Source organism: Terrapene carolina, unplaced genomic scaffold, assembly GCF_002925995.2.
Source record: "Terrapene carolina triunguis isolate 2854851 unplaced genomic scaffold, T_m_triunguis-2.0 Scaffold836, whole genome shotgun sequence".
NCBI lineage: Eukaryota > Metazoa > Chordata > Testudines > Emydidae > Terrapene > Terrapene triunguis.
In genome coordinates this window covers 3529864-3537739 of record NW_020665187.1, presented here as the reverse complement: position 1 = coordinate 3537739, position 7876 = coordinate 3529864, and positions in this window count along the sequence as shown.

Sequence of the window (7876 nt, the reverse complement as noted above, 5' to 3'; positions counted from 1 at the left end):
CGCCTCTGGGCCTGGCAGTTCAGAGCCCCGGCACTCTGGGCTTGCTGCATCAGTTATGTGTGTGAAAATCTGTGTTTTGTCTAAAAGCCATTTTTCATGGGGGGAAAAAAACGTTCAATGAAAAGGTGTTTTTTGTTTTTTTTTTACCACCTCTGCAACAGATCCATCTTTATTTTCGATGGCTTGCTGAGACCATGATAGCCATGCACAGGCAACCCAAGTGAATGTATTCCTGACCGGCTTTGATTGATTTGTTGACACCGGTTCTCATGAGGTTTTGTTTTCTTCTTTCGCTAAGGCCTGGTCTCCCTTACAAAGTTAGATCAACGTAAGCCACCTTGTGTCGACCAACTTGTGCACATGTCTACACGTAGGTGCTGACTTTTATTTTTCCCCAGGGGTGCTCCATCCCTGATCTGTCCCAAGGCCCAACCCCCTTTCCACCCCTTCCCCAGATTTAATTGGTGTTGGACTGGATGACCTCTTGAGGTCCCTTCCAACCCTAATCTTCTATGATTCTGAATCTTAACTTTCGCTTTCCATTGTGACTATGCCGACAATGTACCTCCGTGTGTTCTATCTGTACATCCTGCCATTGCAGCCTTGAGGGGCTCCCCCTCCACACCTGAGCCAGGTAAGGAGGACAAAGAAAAGGAGTCGGGATGACATGGTCAGTGAGATCCTGCAAGCTAGTGCTGCATCAGACCGAGGGCCTGGAGGATGAATACTGCAGACTGTACGGAGAAGGAAAAGGAGATGCACCAGGACATAATGGGGCTTTTCCGGCAGCAAACACAGATGCTGCAGACTCTTGTTGACCTACAGAAAGTCCCTGCTTGCAGCTTTCTGAACAGTCCCGTGTTCCTAAAGATGCGAGCTTCGGGCACCTTCTCTGACCAGCCAACACTGATGTCGGTGAAGTGTTCCTGGTGATCCACCAGCACTTGCATAGCCATAGAAAGTAGCCCTTTCTGTTGATGTACTCTGAGGCCAGGTGGTCTGGGGCCAAAATAGGGCTGAGTGTGCCATCTATCGCTCCACTGCACTTTGGGAACCCCTGCAAATCCATCCATTCTGTCCCGCACATTGCCGAGAATCACAGTCTTGAGTAGCAGGAGACGATAAACGGCACGCTTGCATGACAACGGCTGCCCACAGTGGATTTTTCAACTCCAAAATGATTTCCCACTGACCGGTAGCAATCTGGTGTTGCAGATTTCCACAGTGCAATTGCCACTTGCTTTCTCCACTGTCAGTGCAGCTCTCAGTCTGGTGTCCCTGCACTGGAGGGCTGGGGTGAGCTCGGCACACAGTTCCAGGAACATGGCCTTGTGCCTCTGAAAGTTCTGCAAATGCCGCTTGTCATCCGAACCTGCATTATGATGCAATCCCACCAGTCAGCACTAGTTTCTCGGGTCCAGAAGTGGCGTTCCACCATCTGCAGCTGCTCCGTGAATGATACCAATAATCTTGAATCGGTTGTCACTATGTCCCACAACCATCTGTCCTCCAAGAATTCATGTTCCCCATGGCTCTTCTTGCAGCTCTGCGAATACTGAAGAATTGTGCGTCCTATGCTTGCAACGCTCATGACAGCAGTGCAGATTCCAGGCTTCTGTCAGAGCTGGTGGATGGGCAGGTTCTGGGGCGGTTAATAGGATTTTCAAAATAGGCGTGAAAATTATGGGATAGAGATGGCATTATGAGGCGGAGAAAGTTGTGTGATGGGAACTAGATCCCTCAGTCCCAGTCACCCCTGTGTGACTCATTTCTGCCCCACCGTGCATTGCCAAAACTTCCCAGAAGTCAGTGCGCTGGATGGTGGTGAGTTGCACACTGGGATACCTACCCATGGTGCACCACACTGTGCACTGAAACAAGCCCTACTGGTGAGTACGTGCAGTGCTGATGCAATGATCCAAATATGCATGTGCAGAAGTGATACACTGATGGTGGGGGCTTTCTGCCAACATAACTTGCATCAGCAAAAGTTTGTAACGTTGACACACGCTAAGAAACACCCTAGCTGTTCAGAACTGCCGTGAGCTGGAAGGAGGACGTAAGAGAAATGGAGCATGAGCTGAGGTGCCTGGGGGAGAAAGGATTTTTTTTTTTTTTTTTGGTGCAAGAACACTGGAGTGGAGACCAGAAGATGTCAGCTCAGTTCTTGGCTCTGCCACAGAAGTCTTGTGTGACCTAACAGAGGTTATGTATGCCACTCAGTTCCTTCATCTGTATAATGGGTATACCTCACAGAGGGATTATGAGATTAAATCAGTGTTTCTCAAACTGGGGTCGCCGCTTGTGTAGGGAAAGCCCCTGGCGGGCCGGGCTGGTTTGTTTACCTGCCCCGTCCGCAGGTCCGGCCGATCGCGGCTCCCACTGGCCGCGCTTTGCCGCTGCAGGCCAATGGGAGCTGCTGGAAGCGGTGCGGGCCGAGGGATGTACTGGCCGCTGCTTCCAGCAGCTCCCATTGGCTTGCAACGGTGAACCGTGGCCAGTGGGAGCCGCAATCAGTCGGACCTGCGGACGGGGCAGGTAAACAAACCGCCCCGGCCCGCCAAGGGCTTTCCCTACACAAGCGGCGACCCCAGTTTGGGAAACACTGGATTAAATGCATTAACAAATGCCAGGTTCTCAGCTATTGTGTTAATGGGGGACCATGTAAATACCTAGAGCAGGGGTTTTCAGTCTTTTTTCATTTGCGGACACCTAAAAAATTTCAAATGGAGGTGTAGATTCCTGCAGACCACAGGTTTCAACCACTGTTCCATGGTAATGACAACCTTTTGTGGACCCCTGAGACATAGTCTGTGGACCCCCAGGGATCCACGGATCACAGGTTGAAAACCACTGACCTAGATAGACTGGGATCAACCTGTAGAGGAGAGAGAACATTCCTATATGCTGCAGCACAGAGAACGTGGCAGTACTCAGTAAATAATATAATGATAGGCTATTATGTGAGCTCATTAATATAAGCAATTAAATAGAATAATAATGGATAGCTCATGCAATTAATACTAACGAGTGGCTAGCAAGGTGGTAATTCATGAGTAACAGTTTGTTATTACAATTAATGAGACGCAAAGCAGCATGAATTCTCTAAAGTGCTTTTGAAATAAGAAATCTTCGTTGTTTGCACTTCCAAGGCGGGGGGGAAAGGGGGGAGAGCTCCCAGGAGTCATCACAGCTGTTGTCTCCTCAGATGATCCATATGGGCTGGCAGAATATATGGCTATGGATGCAATGGAAATAGGTCATCTTCTGTCCTCGGAACTGAAGGGTAATATTTAGGTTAGATCATGTAAGAACCGAACCGAACCAGACCTGGACCTGTCTTGAAAATTTAGGATTCTGCTGGCACAAACCTAGAAGGTGACTCTCACTCCCCTAATTTAACTAGAGAAGGGAGCAGGCTGGGAGTTAAGGCTGGGAACTGGGCGTCTAGGACTCCTGGGTTCTATTCCCAGCTTTGTGCCAATCGTTAATAATGATAATATGTTGCAGCTTTCACCAATATAACTTTATAATGGTGGGTCAGAATCATTACTCTTCTTTTATAGATGGGGAAACTGAGGCACGGAGAGACGGGACTTTCCCAAGATCATGCAGTGAGTCAGTGGACGAGTCAGGAGTTGAAACCAGGTTTCCAAAAACTCCCAGTTCAGTGTCCTGTCCCACTGTACCACGCTGCCTGCCTTATGCTTGCCACCTGGGGTAATATGAAAACCTTGGTATTGGGTCACTGGGCTAGTGCTAGTAGCTAGCCTGGGCTCCCTAGGGCCCTGTGACTAGGAGCACAGTATCTCAGAGAGCTGAAAATAGAACCCAGGAGTCCTGACTCCCAGTTCCTTGCCCTTTCTGCAGTTAGGCCAATAACAACGTCCTACCGTTAACCCAATGGTCCAGCAGGGATAGCTGAGTTACTGGCATAGCTGTGGGCCACTGGACCCATAGGCACCAACTCCATGGGTGCTCCGGGGCTGGAACATTCACTGGGGGAAAATGGTGCAACCCTCCCCCCCGATCAGCGCCTCCCCCTCCTTCCCAATGCCTCCTGCCCACTGCAGATCAGCTGATCCGCAGCATGCAGGAGGTGCTGGGTGGAGGAGGAGGAGGAGCGAGGGCTGGAAGAGGCAAGGCGGAGGTGGGGTCTGGGGGTGGAGGGGTGGAGTGGGGGTGGGGCCTGGGACAGAGCGGGGGGGTTCTGACTGGACCAGCCCTCGAATCCTGTAACTAGGTCAGCTGACTCCATTATTCCGACCACTGAATCAGAAAAACTCCACAGCAATGAACCCGCTGGTGCGTAACGCCGTTATCGGCTCTTAACTGCGATCAAACATTAATGCTTCTTATGAATGCTTCCCCTTGGCCTCTGACGTCTTGAAGGATGGACAAGGGGCCGCTTGCTTCCTCCAGCCGGCGGAGAATGAGGGAAACAGCCTGATAATGTGCTTTGTGCAAATTTACTTCGGCAAGTGCCTAGATTATCCAGATAGCCTGCCTTTGGGGAAAGCACAAACATCTGATGCTATCTCTCTTCCATGTAAAATACCTCTGAGCCACAAGGAATGGGATATTTATCGTGTAAGTATTTGCTTTCAATTTTCCTGCTTGTGTCCAATCATCCGGTTCCGGTGGCCTACATGCTTGCTACGACTCCTGCTCCCTGGCTCTGTAGACCATGGGGGTCCTTGGTCCCTCTCACAATTTGCTCCCGCTTCTCTCTGTGTAACGAAGCGAAGATAGCGGATTATTTTTGAAAGGGCTCCGCTCAGGGAAATGAGTAAAAATAAAGTATTTCATGGAGTCCCTCTCTTGCCCTTCTTCTGCATTCCTTTCTCTAACGTCACTGATTCTTTTTGCATCAGTGGAAACATCTTTTGCCTCTTGCCCACTACTGTAGTTCCCCCAGATATCCATCTCCGTTCGAAATTTTTTAGCGGTCCACAAATGAAAAAAGGTCGAAAACCACTGGTCTAAGCTATTCATGACGAAACTTATCTGGTATGTGACACCACAGGCAGGCATTTCCCAAGGGGAACCGTCCTTGTCTTACTTCTCTCTTCATCCACTGAACCTTAATTCTGGTCCATCTGAACGTGATGTGTCTGGTGAACAGCCTTTTTGCATTTGCAGAGTTAATCCAGAAACAGGTTGGAGTATGGGTGCCATAGCTTCTAGGTGGGATCTCATGGCAGTGTCCTGAAATAGAGACAAAGGTAGTTTGCCCTCAGCAGGAAACCCTACCCCTAAAGAGAGGAAGGATGGTCCCGTTGTTAGGATGCCAGCCTAATTCCCTGCTTTGCCATGACTTTGGACAAGCCACTTAGCCTTTCTGTGCCTCGGTTTCCCCATCTGTACAATGGAGATAATAGCACTGCCCTGCCTCACAGAGATGTTGTGAGGATAAAGACCGTGAGGTGATAGGGGGCCATATAAGTGCTATTAGAGGCAAGTATGCTTGCAACTTGAGCTGTGTTCATCACTGATTCCTGGCTGACACACAAAGGGTGGGTTTTGTTGAGTAGACAAAGCTAGCGTCTGCGTCAGGGCCGAGCCTGATGCCCCGTTGCCTTGGTTGCTATTGATACCTGTGCCAAGCGATTCTGGCTTGCTCATATTTTACCCCCACTTTGGATGGCCGCTTGTAACAGCCGCAAGGTAGCGCAGAATCAGACCCGGTGACTGGATCTGCTCCTTAGCTTCTATTTCCCTCTTCGCTTTCTTCGGTCTCCGTCCTCCCCTTTTCTGTTTCCACCACAGGCGCCGACTTTTCCTTCTCTTCGGGGGTGCTCTACCCCAGCTCCACCCTGAGGCCCCGCCCCTTCCCCCAACGCTCCTCCTTCGCTCCGCCTCTTCTTGCCCCTGCTCCGCTCCCCTCCCCCGAAGCCCTGCCCTCGCTCTGCCCCCTCCCTGAGGTCCCTGCCCACCATCCGCTCTCCACCCTCCCCTCTCCACTAACGCTTCCTGTGAGTAATGCGCTGCATGGTACCTCTCCAAGACAATTGGCTGGTTTAGGAATAAAATCAAGCATGAAATTCTGAGTATTCCCATATCCTGCCAAAATGCTTCATTCCTGTACCAAGGCCATGGTCCTGCCAAGGCCCACCGACTGTGGGAACCCTCTGAAGAACATTAAGAGATTTTCTATCGGGTGCCAATGGGAATTTGACTGTTCCGGCTGTTGTGCAAGAGATGCACCTGTCCCTGCAGTGTAAGCATGGATGTGTTTATAATTGCATGCCACAATTGTAACATTGTCTCTCCTCTCAATTTGCTGGCAACCCGGGGAGGAGAATAGCAGGAGCGGAGCACAGTATCTCTTTGTTCTTTATGGAAAGGCAATGATCCGATTTATCCCCTATTGACATGTTGTATTAACGCGACACGCAGCCCAGGGAAAAAGTCAACAGTCAAAATTTCTGGCATTTAGAGCCGAATCCCGAGTCCTTGTTTTTGCAAATCTCCCACTGGCTTCCACAGTGTTTGGTGCGCTTGTTTTAACAGTGACAGAAGGATTAATTCACCCCGACTTACTTCAATAACTTCATTGACGTTGTACGTGAGCGTCAGCCAAGGATTGGGTCAGGTGAGTTAGCAAGGCGCTTTTCTTTCCAACTCAGCTATACGTCCAGTCTTGGATGCACTATTTGAGTCTTTCTTGGTCAAGGTGGACACCAGCACCGTGGTTTTGGAGTTGTGATCTGTAGTGTGTTCTGGGTGACTGAGAGCTCCTTACATCAACAGCGCTGAGCCTCAGGACCCATGAATTTTCCCAATCAAGTAAGCACAGTTTGGGTAATACGTGAGTTCTGGTAGTCCCCCTTTCAAAAAAGATGTATTAGAACTTGAAAAATTACGGAGAAGGGCAAGAAAAATGATGAAGGGGATGGAGCAGATTCCATAGGAGGAGACACTAAAAAGATGGGCACTTGTCAGCTTGGAAAAGAGACGACTGAGAGGGGATATGACAGAGGTCTGTCAAATCGTTAATGGTGTGGAGAAAGTGAATAAGGAAGTGTTATTTACTCCTTCTCATAACACAAGATCCAGGGGTCACCCAATGAAATTAATAGGCAGCTGGTTTAAAACAGACAAAAGGCTGTACTTCTTCACCCAACGCACAGTCAACCTGTGGAACTCATTGCCAGGGGATGTTGTGAAGGCCAAAAGTATAACTGGGTTCAAAAAAGAATTAGATAAGTTCATGGAGGAAAGGTCCATCAATGGCTATTAGCTAAAATGGTCAGGGATGCAACCCCATGCTCTGGGTGTCCCTAGCCTCTGATCAAGCAGGGGATTGGAGTAGATGGCCTCCTGAGGTCTCTTCCAACCCTAATATTCTATGATTCTATTCTATGATTCTGTGATTGCCAGAAGCTGGGAGTGGACAATGGGATGGATCATTTGATGATTGCCTGTTGTGTTCATTTCCTCTGATGCACTTGGCATTGCTCACTGCCAGAAGACAGGATACTGGGCTAGATGGACCAGTGGTCTGACCCAATATGGCAGTTCTTATGTTCTTATGGTATACACAAAGCACAGGCTAAACTCCCAAAGTCCTATCTCAGCCTGAAATGGTGTCAGTATACACTCTAGGTTGGAATCTTCCTTTCTTTCTGTTTTTCTGTCTGTCTTTCTCGTGACTTGCATGAAGAAACCATTCTCCCACACGAACACTAGGCTCATGAGGCCTGGAATGTGCAGAGAGAGGGGATGGGGCGGGGAGGGAAGAGCATTGTTTCTGTACTTGGAAAATGCAGCATCTGCAGAACAGGTTCATAGTAGCAGAGATCTGGCCAGGCCCAGCAATACCATGTTATAAAGCAAAAGACAAGGTTGAGTTGGGTGACACCCTTGGCAGAGT